General features: G+C 38.1%; 1 protein-coding gene across 9 annotated transcripts in view; it reads right to left on the reverse strand.

Moving 5' to 3' along the window:
• Positions 1 to 19514, reverse strand: part of CDKL3 (cyclin dependent kinase like 3) — a 100364-nt gene that overhangs the window by 35135 nt on the left and 45715 nt on the right. The window lies entirely within an intron of this gene.

Genomic DNA, 19514 nt, shown 5'->3' on the forward strand with positions numbered 1-19514 from the left:
TTGTGTACAAATTTCAGTGTGTATAGATATGTTTTCATTTCTCTTGGGTATGTACCTAGGAGTAGTATTGTTGGGTCATAAGGTAACTATGTGTTTAATTATTTAAGGAACTGCCAGACTATTTTTCCAGAGTATCTGCACCATTTTATATTTCCACCAGCAGAGTATAAGGGTTACAATTTCTCTACATCCTCTCCAACATTTGCTATTGTCTGACTTTTGGATTCTAGTCATCCTAATGTGTGGGTGTGGAGTGGCACTGAATCTCTGGGGGTTTGATTTGCATATCCCTGATGATTAATGATGTTGAGCATATTTTCAAGTGCTTATTGGCCATTTTCTATATTCCTTGGAACAATATCTGTCCAGATCCTGTCTTAGCTCAGGCTACTATAACAAAATACCATAGATAGGGTGGCTTAAACAGCAGAAATTTATTTTCTCACAGTTCTGGAGGCTGGAAGTCCAAGATCAGGACACCAGCATTGTTGGGCTGTGGTGAAGTCTGTCTTCGTGGCTTACAGACACCACCTCCTCACTGTGCCCTTACGTGGCCTTTCTTCAGGGCATGCACATGGGGGTTGGTAGAAGTAGGAAGAGAAAGAGAGAGAAAGATCTCTGGGTTCTCTTCTTAAAAGTACACTAATTAGACACTTATCAGATCATGGCTCTACCTTTATGATCTTATTAACCTTAATTATTTCTATAAAGGCCTCATCTTCAATACAGTCACAAGGGGGGTTAGGACTTCAACATATGAATTCTGTGAAGGAACACAATTCAGTCTACAGCAGGTCCTTTGTCCATCTAAAAAATTGGGCTGACTTTGTATTATTGAGTTTTAAGAGTTCTTGATACACCTTGGATACTAGTACCTTATCACATATGTGATTTTTCTCCTATTCTTTGGTTTGTTTTCCTCTGCTTTAAAATTTTCTCCATATCCCTGCATATTAATCATACCTTTTTATTTTCTTTACTTTTGATGCTTTGGCATTCTGAGATCTTACTGACCCTGAGGAGACTGCTCCTTCCTAAGGCTAGCCAATTATTAGAGATAGTAAAGAACTCACCTGTCAGCATGCTTTTCATATGCAATATCCTAACTACATCCTTTATCAGGCTCTTACACTGCAGGTTGCTATTCCTCTGCTCTAATCACCCCAAGGCCAGGTATGAGACAAATAAGGACAGTCCCCAAATCCCAGAGCCTGCTGAAATTACTCAAACTAGCCAATCCTAAGACTGCTTACCCTGACTTGCACGTTTCTTCCCATAGAAACCAAGATAAAGGCTCTTTCCCAGGTTCCCCCCGCCCTTCCCTCTGCTTCCCGACCAACCCTGGTGCTTGCCCAGGTGGTCCCCTGTGGCATAGAGTGATCCCTTTCTCTTGAGATCTAAGAATATAACAAACTATGTTTTCAATGGCAGTCTCCTCAATTGTTGGCCTCACCCTACCTGGATAGTAATAAATCTTTGTTTTAATACATCCTGCGTTTTGGCAATTTATTATGTGCCTTGCTGGAATTTTGTGTTTATCCTGTTTGGCATTCATTGACCTACCTGGATCTGAGGATTTATAGTTTTTATCACATTTTTAAAAAACATTTCACAGCCACTCTTTTTTTAAAATAATTTTTTGGCCCTTTCTTCCCTCTCTTCTATTTCTGGAAATACAATTACATGTGTCAGAATGATTAAGATTGTCCCACTGTCATCATTTTGGTTTTATTTCAATTTTGTCTCATTTTACTTCAATCTTCCTCTATGCTTCAATTTGGATGGTTTCTATTGTTATGTCTTAAGGACACTGATATTTTCATTTAGTATCTAATCTGTTTTGGACTCAATTCAGTGAATTTTCACTTCACTTCAGATATTGTATATTTTAGCTCTAGAAGTTCCATTTAGATTTTTTTTGTATTCCATTTCTTTCTTTCTTATTTTCATGTTTTCCTTTAAATACTTGAGCATTTTATAATAGCTGTCCTAAAGTCCTTATCTGCTAATAATCATCATTTCTTTATCTCTTTCTATTGACTGATTTTTAATTTTCATTATGGCTTACACTTTTCTGGGCTGTTTTCAAATCTAGTAATTTTAGTTTGAATGGCAGGTATTATGACCATTGCATGACTGAATGTTAAGATTTTTTGTTTTAGTTGTTCTTTAAAGAGTTTTAAGTTTGTTTTGATAGGCAATTGACTTACTTGAAGATCAGTTTGGTCCAATAATGTTTGTTTCTGAGCTTGCAAGAGAAGATCTAAATTGGCCTTTTTCTAAGGCTAGTTTAACCAGAGTACTAAAGTATAATCCTTCTGAGATCTCTATGCCCCAGCTATCCAGCAAGATCTTTCCACAATGGACCTCAGAAACCTGAGTCATTTCTAGCCTTATGTGATCTCTAAGAATTATTTGGCTTATAGCTTCCTAGTAGATTGTCTTTGGCCATGTAAGTTTCACTCTATGCATGCCTTGTCAGACTGGATACTCCAAAAACCAGATGCCAAGAAGGGGATTTGACATGTAACAGATTTATTGAAGTAAGTGCCTTTAAGGAAAAATAAGGAGCCAGGGTTTCCTAAGAGAGTTATAAGATTGCAGTGCAGATATGACCTTCAGAAAGAGAGAGGAATGAAAGTCAGATTGAGTGGGAAACTATTCTAAGGAAGTTTGGAAAGCTAACAGGGAACCTTCACACCAAAGTCGCCCATCAGAGAAGTCTTGAATTTCTCAGGAACAGTCCTGACTCACACCCCTGGTGAACTCAGTCATTAGCTAGGATTAACACGTGGGAAGTGTGGCTTTATTGTAAATGTGGAGCCAAATTTCAGAGTGCAGCAGCTGAAGCCACAAGTCAATTATGCTCCGCACAGTCAGAGATCTAAGAGGTACATTTTTGTGGCCACCAGAGATTTGCCCATTGCACTACACAGATATACTTCTCCTCACCAATTAGAGAAAGACTCCTCCATGATTCCTGTTATCCTTTATTCCTGAGACGAAACTCAGAAGTTGGAGGATAATAAGACAAATCACAGCCCTCATAACTGTAATAGATCTCAGGGCTGCTACTGTACTCATGCTCTCCCATGATTCATTCTGAATTTTCCTCACCTGTACCCATCATTTTGGCAGGTCTCGGGGCTCTATTACCTGGGAGTGTGACCCAAAGCAGCACTCCTAGGAAGTCTAAATCCTTGGTAATCATACCCTTCTCAGTCAGAAGTGGCTACATGTGTCCATTCATGGTTAGAAAGTAAGGAAGTACCAGGAGGCACTCAAATGGATAAGTGGGCTTAAAACATATCCCTGCCCTCTTCCTGTAACAGCAGTCCTACCTCCTCCTGCTGATCAGGACCAATTACCTCTATCAATGTGGGGATTCTTCTTTTTGACCACTAGTCACTGGTCACAAGGAATCCAAAATTCCATAGTGGCAGCTATAACTTTTAGTTCACTAGCAGTCTTGCTGTGGCCTCTAGCAAGAACGTGCTCCTTTTGAAAACCAAGAACTCCAGTTTCACCAAACCCCAAAGCTGCAAGGATGAGAAATACAAAATCCCAGAGTAGGTCATTGGAAGTGATGCTAAGTGGAGCCTTTCCTCCTTCCATGCCTTGGCTCCCGGATCCATGGAGATACAGCACCCAGTTATTTCTGTTGGGATACAGCATTCATAAATATCTCTGATTTACTATATATTCTACACCCTGAAGAACAGCACATCATCCTTTCATAAAACTGCCTCTGAGCTGTCACTTCAGTTGCACCTTATAAATATTGGTCCACTATTCTATGAGGTTGGCTGCTTTGAAATGGTACTGGATGGATACTACACTGATTCCCATGGCTATCAGACCATTCCCACATCTTCTTCATCGTGAAGTGGTTGAATGCTACACTGTGTGTATTTCCATGCTTGTGAAGCAGGTATTCTGAAGTCCCAGGCTACTGAAAATCTTCAGGCAGGAAAGCATATATATATTCACAATAGGTATCCATCTCTGTGAAAATGAAACCCTAGTCCTTAAGGATGGAAAAAGCCTGATATACTTGACTTACCACCTAGTAGCTAGTTGGTCTCCTCAAAGAATAACCATATGTCAGGAGCTTGACATTAGCCTCTATTGCTGCAGTTTTCAGTATACAAGTCTTACATGTCCTTTCTCTAGGACCTTAGTGAATGATGTGTACCCTGGGTCCCTACCATGGAACATCATTCTTTGGTTGGTCTTTTGATCTTACATAATTTATTCTAGCAAGTCCATTCACTTAGCCTCTTTAATCCATCTGTAAGGGCAACTCAGGCATTACTATTTCCATGGGTGTTGGCCATAGCTTTTTCCAGGCTTCTAATAGTCAATTTGCTACATCCCCTAAGGTTCTCATAGGGTGTTATATCTCATGTTCTGAGGTGGTGCGCCCAAGTCAATGAATTCTTCTTTATCTGGACTTATATTCCAGTCCCCTTGATCAAATACCCTAAAAAATCGAATCCCAGAGGTATTTCCCTGGCTCCTTTTGGTAAGCTAGCTAATTCTTAAACTTCTTCTGGCATAAGGTCAATTACACTCTCTGCATTTGGAGCTCTGAGAGGTGCATCTTCATGGCTGCCACACACTCAAAGATTATTATCCAGACAAATATTGGAAGGGAACCAATACAGATTTCTTTTTTTTTTTTGTATAGACATACAGCTTTATTTCAGCAGCACCAGATGAACCAAGCAGACTAAAATAGCTCCATAAAGGCTCTAAAAATTAAATAGCTATTGAAAACACAGACTGCAAAATTAGGCCACAATCTAGGGACTGTCCCTAAACAGGTAACTATCTTTTAAAGATTTTATTTTACTTAAAAAAATTTTATACATTTAGTACTATATTAGTTTCAGGTGTACAATGTAGTGGTTCAACGATTTTATACATTACTCAGTGCTCATCATGATAAGCATACTGTTAATCCCTTTCACATATTTTGCCCATCCCGATACCCACCTCCTTTCTGGTAACCATCCCTTTGTTCTCTATAGTTAAGTGTCTCTTTCCTGGTTTGTCTCCCTCTCTTTCTCTTTGTTCATTAGTTTTGTTTCTTTTTTTTTTTTTCCTTTTTTTTCCTTTTATTTTTTATTTTTTAAAATTTACATCCAAATTAGTTAGCATATAGTGCAACAATGATTTCAGGAGTAGATTCCTTAGTGCCCCTTACCCATTTAGCCCATGCCTCCTCCCACAACCCCTCCAGTAACCCTCTGTTTGTTCTCCATATTTATGAGTCTCTTCTGTTTTGTCCCCCTCCCTGTTTTTATATTATTTTTGTTTCCCTTCCCTTATGTTCATCTGTTTTGTCTCTTAAAGTCCTCATCTGAGTGAAGTCATATGATTTTTGTCTTTCTCTGACTGACTAATTTCACTTAGCATAATACCCTCTAGTTCCATGCACGTAGTTGCAGATGGCAAGATGTCATTCTTTTTGATTGCCGAGTAATACTCCATTGTATAGATATACCACATCTTCTTTATCCATTCAGCCATCCATAGACATTTGGGCTCTTTCCATACTTTGGCTATTGTTGATAGTGCTCCTATAAACATGGGGGTGCATGTGTCCCTTCGAAACAGCACACCTGTATCCCTTGGATAGATACCTAGTAGTGCAATTTCTGGGTCGTAGGATAGTTCTATTTTTAGTTTTTTGGGGAACCTCCATACTGTTTTCCAGAGTGGCTGCACCAGCTTGCATTCCCACCAATACAGATTTCTAAGCTCCTTCTCTACATAGCTTTCTCTTCTCTAGTATGCTGCCTTGTAAATTGTAGCCACCTTGGCCTCCCTGAGCTTATCTCCCTACCTCACCAACTCAGAAAAATTAACAGGCTCTCCTTGGATCACCACCTCCTTATCCTGTGATCCAGGAATTGTAAAAAGCCTGTGCGATCATAGTGACCACTTCATTTTCCTTCTATGAAGGAAATGATTCATAAGGAAGGAAATCATTCATTCAGGGATGATTGTCCTGGGCTGCCTGATGCCCAACATCAAAGACAGCTGTTTCATTTTTTTATATTATCTTACCAATTGCCTACAATAAAGCAAAACTTTTGACTTGTTAGACTTTAATATAAATTACTACTTTCACTACTTCTCTGATAATGCTAACTGTAAGGAAGGCTAGGAAAAGTAGTTTTTATTCCAGGCATTCATGGTTCAGTTACAAATCAGGACCTTTATAAATTTTTTTTTAATTTTTTAATGTTTTATTATTTATTTTTGAGGGGGGGAGGGGCAGAGAGAGAGGGAGACACAGAATCCGAGGCAGGCTCCAGGCTCTGAGCTGTCAGCACAGAGCCCTACACAGGGCTTGAACTCACAAGCTGTGAGATCATAACCTGAGCCAAAGTCTGACACTTAACTGACTGAGCCACCCAGGCGACCCACAAATCAAGACTTTTATTACAAAAGAAGAAGCAGAGAACCGATATTGGGAGATGACTATTAATCTACTTCAGTATTCCAGGGTTATAGCTATTTTCTCTTGGTCCATGGAAGGTATCATTCCAACTATTTTCTGACCTCCACTGTGCTGTTGAGAAGTCAGTTGTAATTCTATGTATCATTCATTTACAGGGCTTGGTCTTTTTCTCTAACTGCTTTTCCATTTTTTCACTTCATTGGTGTTGTGTACTTTCAGGGTGATGTGTCAGAGAGTGGATTTCATTTTCCTTATTCTTAGAATTCACTGGGATTCCTGAGTCTTAAGCATTCGTTTTTTACCAATTCTGCAAAATTATCAGCTGTCATTTCTTTGAACATTTCCCTCTCTCATTCTTTCTTTTTTTTTCCTTTCAGAATTGTATTTAGTCATATGTCAGACTTTCACATACTTCATCCATGTCTCTTAACTTCCACTTTATCTTTTTTACTTCTTATTTCCCTAGGCTGTTATCTGAGTAATTTCTTTAGATCTATTTTTCATTTCACTTATTCTCTCTTTAGTTCTAATTTACTATTTGACAACTCCATGAGGATTCTACTTTTAATTATTTTTTTAAATTTATTCATTCACTTTGAGACAGAGACAGAGACAGAGCACATGAGCAAGGGAGGGGCAAAGAGGGAGGGAAAGAGAGAATCCAAAGCAGGCTCCGCACTCTCAGTGCGAATCCCAACATGGGGCTCAAACTCACAAGTTTGAGCTGTCAGCACGGAGCCTGACGTGGGGCTTGAACCCACAATCCGTGAGGTCATGACCTCAGTCGAAGTTAGACACCTAACCGACTGAGCCACCCAGGTGCCCTTAACATCCTACTTTAAACTGCATTCCTCCAGAAAGGATTTGCGTTTGCTTCTGCCAGCCACCTGGTTCCATCACTTATCCATTAGTACTTTCAGCTACATTCTCACCTTGGGTTTCTGGGATAATACATGCAGTGTGAATTCTGACCCTAAACCTGTGTAAAGGATGGTTATGAGTTCTCAAGGGAAAGGTTGTTTGTTGTTTTGTTTTGTTTTGTTTTGTTTTGTTTTTGCCATCCAGAGCCAAGGACAAGGCAGATAAACTTCTCTACAACCTCTTCAAGGAGTTGGCTTTGTCTAATTCACTCTTTACTAAGGGTATCACTTTTCAAGGACTCAGCTTTATGTGCAGTTTCCAATACAACTTTGCATAGGCCCAGACTTTATCTCCTTTCACTTGAATGACCTGCTAAAACCATACTCTAAACCACCAGTTTAGACATGAGCTTCTATAATTGGAATTTTTTAGGATATCCAGCACACATGTTGTCAGATAGCTAGGATGCATACTGCCAGAAATGAAAAAGGAGACTTGTTTTTGATCTAACAATGCTGAAACTTCAGAAAAGCTTCAACTGCACCTTCGTAAAGGCAAACAGAATTGTGAGTGCTATGAAGTTTGGGAAAGGAACTGTGGCATGACATCCCTATCTCCAATCCCAAGATTTCTTCCAACAAGCTTGCTCAGTGACAACCATGCCTCAGATTCTTACTAATCATTTTTAATATCATTCGTTGACTCTTCAGCGAGTGTCCAAACTACCCAGGTTGTTTTGAATTTATTTGTTCCATACATATTAAGGTACATAATTATATAAAGACACTTGGGGAGGAGTGATAGTTACAAAGATATAATTTAAGAGATAACTAGCATCACAAAACAGGATGTGAAACATATAATATTTGTTTAGATATATATAGTATAAGCAATTAAAAAATGGGAGTCTACAGGAAAAATAGAGTCCCAATCATACAAGAGAGGCTCATAAACTTAAACATGAAAAGTTAATACAATATACAAGGATCAAATGAGTTATAAAGAATCAAGTACACCTGATACCCTAATGGCTATCAGATACATGGAAAATGAACAAAAAAAAAATCAAGTTGATGCCAAGTTTAAACCTGAGGAAACCATGGTACCACTTTTAGAAACAAGAAAATCCAGGAGGGAAAAGAAAGATAGTTTGGGGAGAAATGAATCCAATATAGATATGGCAAGTTTGAAGAAACAGCAAAACAATAAAGTGGAAATATTAGCAAAACGTGGAGATCAGAAAAATGTCAGTTCAGAACTAAATATCTTGGAAGAATATCCTCTAATACCCTCTGTGGTGGTAGTCAAGATAGAAGAGCAGCACACTTTCCTCAGGAAAACAGGGAAGAGTAGAAGGCTTAAGAAATGAACTTTAGAGGATGCTGACAGGGAAAAAGGTAGGAAGATAAATTATTAGTAGAGCAGAAAAGTGTTTGGAGGTGAGAAGAAAACAGTGGTGTGACCAAAAAGGTGAGAGTGTTTCAAGAAGAAAAAGATGATTCATGGCATCAAATGCGACAGAAAATCAGGGAAAACAAGGACTTAAAGAAAGCCGCTGAATCTGACAACTAGGAAATAATTGATGTCCATCAAAAGCAAGGTTTTATTGCTGTGGTAAAAACGGAAGCCAGACTCAATATGTAATGAATCAAATTTTAATTTTATTCTTCAAGGTGTTAGGGTGCTTCCCTATCACTGTGACTATATTCTTTGTTCCTTCCTCCAGATGATAGAAAATAGGTGCCACATGGCAGCAACCCTCTAAGCTATGAGTTGTAACCCCTTCCACTTACAACAAATCCACCTGGTCAAAGGACTGGAGCCAAGAGTCCCAATTATCACATGGATATCTACCCAATAGATTTCAAAACTTGACTCAGTTGATTGCCAACTCAGCTGCCACTGTCTTTGCCATAACCCACTTCTTTCCATGACTTTTGGTAGCCACAGGCAACCAAGTCATGGCAATCCCATCAGCCTTGTATAGGCTCCCTCCAAGGCCATAAGAATAGCCCTAGCAATTTTTTTATTGTAATTCTGTGTTCTTTTTCTCCAAAAAGGGTCCTGAGATATGAAAGCATCAAGCTGCATAATACCTGGATCTCCCTATATTAACCAGTAACTCATCCTCTCCAACATCATAACATAGCCATGTTTGTAACATCGCCTTACCTGCTCCACTAATGTACAGACTTTGAGAAAGTCCAATATAGCCTCAAAAGATGAAAGCTGGGAATTGCTAGTCTACAGTTTGTTTCCCCAGGATGGAACAGAACTACAATACAGGGGTGCCTGGGTGGCTCAGTTGGTTGCATCTGACTCTTGATTTCAGCTCAGGTCGATTCCAGGGTCGTGGGATCAAGCCCCACATCAGGTTCTGTGCAAGATTCTCTCTCTCTCTCTCCTCTCTCTCTCTCTCTCTCTCTCTTTCTCTGCCCCTGTCCCCTACTTGTGCTTTCTCTCTCTCTCTGAAAAATAAAAAGAACTCCAATACAAGTATCTCTCATTTAACACAGCACAACTTTAAAAAGTGCTGCCAAATCTGCAGAGATTAATTTTTTTCTTAACTACAGAAAGAGATATGTTATACAGTTCTCTTTTGAAGCTCTAAATGCCATGTTTATTCTTTTTTTTAAGTCTTTATTTATTTACTTGAGAGACAGAGAGAGAATGAACAGCATAGGGACAGAGAGAGAAGGGGACAGAGGATCTGAAGCCAACTCTGTGCTGAGAGCAGAGCCCAATGAGGCACTCAAACTCACAAACCTGAGCCAAAGTTGGAGGCTTAACCGACTAAGCCACCCAGGTGCCCCACCATGTTTTTTCTTGTATTTAATGGAACATTTATACATGAAGAGCAGGTCTTTGTTGTATTGCTGCCAACTTCTTATCTAAACAAATGAAGAACAAGGCACAGATACCCTCAGAATTTTCACAGGCAGTATGCAACAAGAGTAGAGAGTACCTCCACACTGAATGTATTATCCAGGGAATGAAGTCAGGATACATTGAAACAACTAGGACAACAGAACTAAAATTAAAGACCATGATTCGGCATTTTTGAATGAGACTCCAAAGGTACCATGAACAATTAAATTTCATCATGAAAACTCACTATGCCCTGTGTATTTTAAATCTTATCCCAGGGGCGCCTGGGTGGCGCAGTCGGTTAGTCAGGTCATGATCTCGCGGTCCGTGAGTTCGAGCCCCGCATCGGGCTCTGGGCTGATGGCTCAGAGCCTGGAGCCTGTTTCTGATTCTGTGTCTCCCTCTCTCTCTGCCCCTCCCCCATTCATGCTCTGTCTCTCTCTGTCCCAAAAATAAATATTTTGAAAAAAAAAATTAAAAAAAAAAATCTTATCCCAGTAAGTCCTTACAATATGTCTAAGATAAGTTACTCTTGTTCCCATTTCCCAGGTAGGAAAATTGAGGCAACAAAACACCACACACAAAATCACCAGTGAAGAAGTGGTTTACCACAGCCTTTAGACCATCATTCTAATTCAGGTAATCTGATACTAATCTGGACTCTATTATATCATATGGCTTTTAATAAAAATTGAATGTTCATTCAATAAATAGTTTTAAAAAGATAGAAGCCCCAGAAGTTTATATAATTTCAGAAAATATTCTGACACCACCACATACTCTTTTTGGAAAAAACAATTTTCTGAACTCAAATCTACCAAAAAACAACAAGGAAGATTATTGATGACAGAATTATCCATAATAAATCTTGTTTTTAAAGGTTTTCACAAGGCGTCATATGCTTTAAAGATTTTAATAATACTGTTCAATGTAATAATTAGTAGCCACAAAGAAATTATCAGAGAAGCCCAAGAGATGCTGCCTGAAATGTATATAAATAATCTATGGCTTAGTTTGTAATGTCCTAAGACTTTGGAGTCATTCATATGAAACAGCCCAATACCTAGCATGCATTTTTATTGCATCTCTCTCCTAGAATACCAAGAGCCATTGATGTGGAACAAAAAACATTGCTGTATTAGTGCCCCATCTTCATCTCCATACACTAGTTCGGTCCAACAGAGGACCAAGTAGCTTATCCTCTATTAAACCAGGGCACATAATGGCTCCAGATCCTGGAAATGCTGGACCCTAAGCTCCCTCTGCAGGAGGTTGGGACTATCAGACTTCAAAGAGAACCTGATAATCATTTTTACTCTAGGACAAGAGGGACATATAGACTATGTAAAGCCACTGGACACCTGTAATCTATATATTGCTATCTATTAAATGAAAGCTACTTGTGAAGAGAAAGAACCTTAACCAAAGACAGTGTGAAAGTCAATCTAAGGTAAAACTCATTTTATTTACTGCTTTGAGTTATACATTTCACATGATCATTTATTCTTTCAATGCCATGTGTATCCATACATTTAGGTAAATAAGTCAGGAACTCATGGAGCAGGGATTTAGTGTTTGGCTCATTGCTGTATTCCCCATGACTGGGAAGGTGCCTGGCATATTTTAATGGAGGGAGACCATTAAAAAACAAAACAAATAAGTAAAATTTGTAGCTTGCCAGGTAGAGAAATGCTATATGAAAAAGTTAAAAAGGGGAACAAGAATGGGAAAAGTCGTAATTTTAAGTAAAGTCGCCATTTATGAGTAAAAATCAGTAAGGAGGTTGTCTTGAACAATTGTTAAGAAATATTGTGCATAGTAGTAGAAGAGTAAAAAGTAGTCAAGTCCTGGAAATTCTTTGAAGGTATAGCTGAAAGAATGTAGGGGATGAGAGAAAGGGAGATGTCCAGGATTATTCCAAGATATTTCTGCTGAGCAAATGGAAGAATGGAGTTGCCCTTAACTAAGATGAGGAAAATATGGAGGAGCAGGAGGGAGTGAGGAAGAGATCAGGATCTTAATTTTGGACATGTTAAGTTTGAGATACCTATTATATGCTCTGGTGGAGCTGTTGAATGGACAGTTGGAATCTGAGTCTGGAGTTTAGGGGTCAAGTCCAGGCTGGAGAGAGAGAACTGAGAGTCATCAGTATGGAAATGGTATTTAAGGCCATGAATCTGGATGAGCTCACCAAAGGACTACACAGAGAAAAGAGAAGGTCTGAGAACTGAGCCCAAACGCTTTTTGATTATTTAAACCACAAAATCATTATATCTCCTGCTTTCCCTTTGTTTACAGGGCTCACTAAACTATTATTAAGATAAAGTAATCAGATAAAATAAATTCATAATGATTGTCATCCACTATTCTTCCACAAAGCTATAAATCAACTGTCTAGTGATTCTTCCTAGGTCATCTTCAGGTTTCAAAATTAAGGTAAATAAACTGTTGTTTTGGGGGCACCCAGGTTAAGCGTCTGACTGTTTGATATCTGTTCAGGTCATGATCTCACAGATTCCTGAGTTTGAGCCATACATTGGCTGTGCACTGATAGCATATAGCCAGCTTGAGATGATTCTCCCTCTTTCTTTGCCCCTCCCCCGCTCACACACTCTGTCTCTCTCAAAATAAATAAATAAACTTAAAAAAAAATAAATCCTTTTTTTTTAAAACACTTATTCATTTTTGAGAAACAGAGAAAGACAGAGCATGAGTGGGGGGAGGGGTAGAGAGAGAAGGAGACACAGAATCCAAAGCCGGCTCCAGGCTCCAAGCTGTCAGCACAGAGCCCAATGTGGGGCTCGAACTCACAGACCATGAGATCATGACCTGAGCTGAAGTCAGACACTTAACAGATTGAGCCACCCAGGCGCCCCAATCTGTTTCTTTTTTTTTGCCCATAAGATTTTAAAGAAGGGTGGCTCAGTCAGATAAGTGTCTGACTTTGGTTCAAGTCATGATCTTGCAGTTTGTGGGTTCAAGCCCCGCATCCAGCTCTGTGCTGACACCTCAGAGCCTGGAGCCTGCTTCGGATTCTGTATCTCTCTCTCTCTCTCTCTCTCTCTCTCTATCTCTCTCTCCCCTCCTCTCCCACTCATGCTCTGTCTCTCTCGCAGGTGCTCTCTAAAAACTAAACAAACACTCCCTCTCTCTCTGCCCCTCGCCTGCTCATGCTCTCTCTCTGTCTCAAAAATAAATAAAACATTAAAAAAAATTAAAAAAAAAAAAAAAGGGGGCGCCTGGGTGGCTCAGTCGGTTAAGCGTCCGACTTCAGCTCAGGTCATGATTTCGCGGTCCCTGAGTTCAACCCCACGTCAGGCTCTGTGCTGACAGCTCAGAGCCTGGAGCCTGCTTTGGATTCTGTGTCTCCCTCTCTCTCTGCCCCTCCCCTGCTCATGCTCTGTCTCTCTCTGTCTCAAAAATAAAAACATTAAAAAAAAATTTTTTTAAACTAAACAAACATTAAAAAAATAAAATAAAATAAAATAAAATAAAATAAAATAAAATAAAATAAAAGAAGGGTGCTACATTTATCTGCCTTCTGAGAGGTTTCCCAAATAACCACTTGTAACTAATCAATACCAACTATTTCTCAGCAATCCTAGGATGAATGACAATATATTTACACAAGTTTTTTTGTTCCTTTGGTTTTTTTTTTTTTTGTTTTGTTTTGGACAAGTTTGAATACACCACAGCTTTAACTAGTTTTACCCTCTTCTCTTTCAGTTTGGCTTTCATTGTACCCATTGTAAGTACATACTTCAGATTATCTGACTTCAGGATTACTTTTTTCAGAAAAGAAGAAAAATTATTATAATTCTTTGCCATTACAGAGTCATCAGTTATCATCTTTTCCTAACAGTGTAGGAAGAAAATGTAGGCAGTTAAGACACTAGCAGGATAGTAGGACATTTTCCTTGTTTCTATATTTTTGCTTTTTATTAAAATGAAAAGAATGATTTCTTGTTGTCATCTTGTAACATAAGTTTCCTACATCACCAAAGATTTCTTGATCATTTCCCTATGCAATTCTGCTAGTAGTTTTACTAACATGGGCCAATTTCCATTTAGGGCCCTTTAATTTATACTTTGGCAACGAGTTCACAGAATAAATTAGCATTACAATAACCAGAATAAGAACAACAAAAACAAAAGGTATAGGCTCCTATTTACACATAAGGGAGCAAATTCCTATCCACATATTCATATCCTTAAGGATGGTCTTAAACTAAAATAGAGGAAAAAAGGGACATTTTATATACTATAGAGCTATAACTTTTGATAATGACTAACGTTTTTTTTTTAATTCTTAAGGTAAATAGCATATGTTATTCAATACAATTCCATTGCCTAAAATAGTGACTGTATCTCCACTACCAGAACTCTTAAACTGAACTTCTAGTTCCAGCCATGATGGAGTAACAGGTACTGGTCTTACCTCAAACAACAATAAAACTGGACAAAACACATAAAACAACTGTTTCAGATACTGGACAGCAGATCAGGTCAATTTTATCACAAATAAAAAGGCCCTAAATATATATGCACTTAATAACAGAGCTTCAAAATGTATAAAGTAACTACTAACAGAACAGAAAGGAGAAAAAGACAAATCTAAAATTATAGTTGAAGATTTCAATATTCCTCCCTCAGCAACTGATAAAAGAAGTAGACTAAAAATCAGAAAGATAAGAAACCTAAATACAGTATCAACAAACTTGATCTAATTGTCTTTTATAGAACACTATATTCAACTTCAACAAAATATTTATTTTATTTTTATTTTTATTTATTACCGAGAAACAGAGAGAGTGTGAGCATAAGAGGGGCAGAGATAGGAGGAGACACAGAATCCGAGGCAGGCTCCAGACTCTGAGCTGTTAGCACAGAGCCCCATGCAGAGCTTGAACTCACAAACTGCGAGATTATGACCTGAGCCGAAGTCAGATGCTTAACCGACTGAGCCACCCAGGCACCCCAAGATATTTTTTTTTTGAGAATACTTATTTTCAAGTATACACATTCATTTTAAGTTTTTTTCAACATTCAATAAGATAAACCATATGCTGGGACATAAAACAGGTCTCAGCGGATTTAGGACCAAAATGATATATTCTCTGAAAATTAAATAAAAAATTGATAATAGTAAGATAGTTGGAACCGACCTAAATAGTTGATAATTCAACAAAAGAAATCATAAAGGAAATTGGGAAATATGTTTAACTGATTGAAATAATACTATTTAAATTTGTGGCATACAGTTAACATGGAAATTTAAAGCTTTAAATGTTCATATTAGAAAAGAGGAGGGGTGCCAGGATGGCTCAGTTGGTTCAGTGTCCAATTTCGGCTCATGTCATGATCTCATGGTTCATGGGTTCCAGCCCCACATCTATCTCTGTGCTGACAGCTTGGAGCCTGGAGCCTGCTTCGGATTCTTTGTCTCCCTCTCTCTCTCTCTCTCTGCCCCTCCCCTGCTCACACGCAAACTCTCTCTCTCTCTCTCAAAAATAAATAAACATTAAAAAAATTTTTTTAAAATAAAAGATGAGAAGTCTCAAGTCATGACCTCAGCTCCACCTTTCAGGAGCCAGAAAAATAAAAGTTAATAGAAAAACTGCTTCTTCTACTCATAACACTTCTGACACTACCTGGAGTTAGCCCACAGCTTAAGGGCTCAGTGCAAGACTGTCCCTCACTTCAGACTCCAGTCACAAGTCTGGGCCTCTTCTACTTCTTACCAACTGGCTGTAAATCAGGAATTACCACAACCTCTTTCTTGGGTCTAATAATTTGCTAGAATGGCTCACAGAACTCAGGAAAGTGGTTTACTTGCTATTATCAATTTATTATAAAGGATACAATTCAGAAAGAGCCAAATGAAAAAGATGCATAGGAAAAAGTATGTGGGGAGGAGTGCAGAGTTTCCATGACTTTTCTGGGTGCATCATCCTCCCAGGACCTCTATGTATTTACCAATTGGAAAGCTCTCCAAATCCCTTTGTTTAGGTTTTCATGGAGGTGCCAGCATATAGACATAATCGATTAAATCATTGGCCACTGGTGATGAACTCAATCTCTAGCCCTTCTCTCCCTAGAGCTCAGAGCTGAAAATTCTAATCCTCTTGTCATATTGTTAGTTCCTCTCAGAACCTGCCCTTTTCCTCTAAGAGGCATCTCATTAGCAAAAACTCAGATGTGGTTGAAAGGGGGCTTCATTATCATAAAGTCAGGTATGGGGGTGTCTGGCTGGCTCAGTCAGTAGAGCATGCAACTCTTGATCTTGTGGTTGTAAATGTGAGCCACACGTTGGGTGTAGGGATTATCTAAAAATAAAATCTTTTAGGGCCACTTGGGTAGCTCAGTTGGTTAAGTGTCTGACTCTTGATTTTGGCTCAGGTCATGATCTCACAGTTCATGAGTTCAAGCCCTGCATCAAACTCTGTGTTTTTACAGAGCCTGCTTGGGATTCTCTCTCTCCCTCTCTCTCTGCCCCTCCCGTGCTCACTTGCATGCACACACACTCTCTCTCTCTCTCTCTCTCTCTCTCAAAATAAACAAATAAACTTTTAAAACATCTTTTATTTTATTTTTTTAATTAAAAAAATTTTTAATGTTTATTTATTTTTGAGAGAGAAAGAGTGTGTGCAGCGTAGGAGCAGAGAGAGAGGGAGGCAGAGAATCCGAAGTAAGCTCCAGGCTCTGAGCTGTCAGCACAGAGCCCAAGGCGGGGCTCAGACCCATGAGTGGTGAGATCATGGAAGTCAGATGCTTAACCAGCTGAGTCACCCAGGCACCCCAATAAAATCAGCAACTTTGATGAAATGAATAAATTATTTGAAGGAGGCAAATTACCAAAATTGATACAAGGAGAAATAATGGATGTGGATATCTCTTAAATAAATTGAAGGAAATTGAATTTGTATATTAAAATATTTCCACAAAGAAAATTCCAGGCCTTGTTGGCTTCCCTGGTGTTTCTTTATTGTTCTTTCTTTTTTTTTTTTAAGTTTATTTTATTTTATTTTTGAGAAAGATGCAGAGAGCAAGTGGCAGAGGGGCAGAGAGAGAAGGAGACAGAATCCCAAGCAGGCTCCACACTACCAACACAGAGCCCTATGCGGAGCTCAAACCCATGAACTGTGAGATCATGACCTGAGCTGAAATCAGGAGTCCAACACTTAACCAAACTAAGCCACCCAGGCACTCCCTCCCTGGAATTTCTAACAAACATGTAAGGAAAAAAGAAAATCAATCTTTTAGAAAATAGAGGAAGAGAGAACACTTCCCAACTCACTTATAAAGCAACGTAACACTGACATCAAAACCAAACAAGTACAATATAAGGGAAAAAAATAAAAAGGACTAAAATTCTTCCTTAACATAAATGTCAAAATCCTTAATAAAATATTAACCAATCAAATCCAAAACAAAACATAAAAAGGATCAAGTGATATTTAATCTCAGGAATGTAAGGTTGATTTCACATTCAAACATCAGTTAATATAATTCACATTAACATAATAAAGAAGGAAAATCCTAAGAACATCTCAGTTGTTATGGGAAAAACATTTAACAAAATTTAACATCTGCTCGAGCAAAGAGAAAGGGAAGAAACCTTCCTCAGTGTAATAAAAGTCATGTATATAAAACCTGTAACTAACATCATAATGGGAAAAAGCTGAATGTTTTCCCTCCAGTACAGGAAAAAAAGCAAGGATGTCCATTCACTCTCACTACTTCTGTTCAACATTGTCACATGTCCTAGTCAGTGCAATAAGGCAAGAAAAAATAATAAAAGGCATAAACATTGGGAAGGAAGAAGTAAGACTATCTTTATCTGTAGATGTTATGATTGCCTATCTGGGAAATCCTAAGGAATATAAAAAAAGAAGGAAGAAAAGAAGGAACAAATGAAATTAGGAAACCTACTAGAATAAATTAAGTGAATTTAGCAAAGTCTCCGAATACAAGATCAAGATAGAAAAACAAACTGTACTTCTGTATATTAGCAAAGCCAAGTGGAAAATGATATTTAAAAACAATACTATTTATAACGCATCAAAAAAACAAAATACATAGAAATAAATTTAATGAATGACGTGTAATACTGGTATAAAACATTACAGACAGAAATTGAAGAAGATCTAAATAAATGGAGAGTTTATCCTCATGTATTGAAAGACTTAATATTAAGATATCAATATTCCTCTGATATATAGATTTAACACAATCCCAATTAAAATCCAAGTAGACATTTTTTGTACAAGTTGAATCCTTTGATATTGATGTAGGATCAACAAATACCCAAATGCAACAGGTAAGAGGCAGACTTATATCTGTTGAACCTACTACAGAGAAAAACTCTTAATTTCCCTGGAGGAGATGAGTTGCTAAAAGTAACAGGAATTCTATTAGAAAAGTATATTATGTATAATAATCTCAGGTATTAATTCCAATCAAACTTAAGATAAAAAGAGGGGCACCTGGTTGGCTCAGTCAGTCAAGTGTCCAACTTTTGGTTTCAGCTCAGGTCATGATCCCATGGTTCGTGAGTCCGAACCCTGCCGGTTCATGGAACCTGCTTGAGATTCTCTTTCTCTGTCTCTCCCTTTGCCTCTCACCCACTCGTTCTCTCTGTCTTTCTCTTAAAAATAAAATAAAAACTTAAAAATAATTAAAATAAGATAAAAAGTATTACAATACTGTAATAAAGAAATTACGTTTCCCTTTGTTTCTCATGTCTATTTAATAAGTACCAAATCAGGTAAAGCCCTGGTAAAATACCAGATAATGCCACTTTATTATTATTGTTGTTGTTTTAAGAACAGGACAATCAAGAATTTTAGTGGTGTACCTCTTCCAGGTTGTACATATCTTATGGAATAGAAAAAGTCTGTACCAAATAAAAGGCACTATCAGATGGAACAAGGAAACTGGAAGAGTGCTGGGAGTCGTTCAAAAGAATAAAAGGATTATTAACTAAGTGGAATTTAAGTGAAAACAAAACAAAAAAGAATAAAAGAATTTAAATAACACTTGAATATCATACAATCTTCAGATATTTTATAAATATTTTAAATGCTTTTACAGCTAAGAACATACTTTAAAAAAAATTTTTTTTAATGTTTATTTATTTTTGAGAGACAGAGACAGAGCATGAGCGGAGGAGGGGTAGAGAGAGAGGGAGACAGAATCCGAAGCAGACTCTGACGTGGAGCTGGAACTCATGAGCCGTGAAATCATGACCTGAGCCTAAATTGCACGCTTAACTGACTGAGTCACCCAGGTGCCCCAAGAACATACTTTTAAT

The sequence above is a fragment of the Acinonyx jubatus genome, chromosome A1 (assembly GCF_027475565.1).
Source record: "Acinonyx jubatus isolate Ajub_Pintada_27869175 chromosome A1, VMU_Ajub_asm_v1.0, whole genome shotgun sequence".
Classification (NCBI taxonomy): Eukaryota; Metazoa; Chordata; class Mammalia; order Carnivora; family Felidae; genus Acinonyx; species Acinonyx jubatus.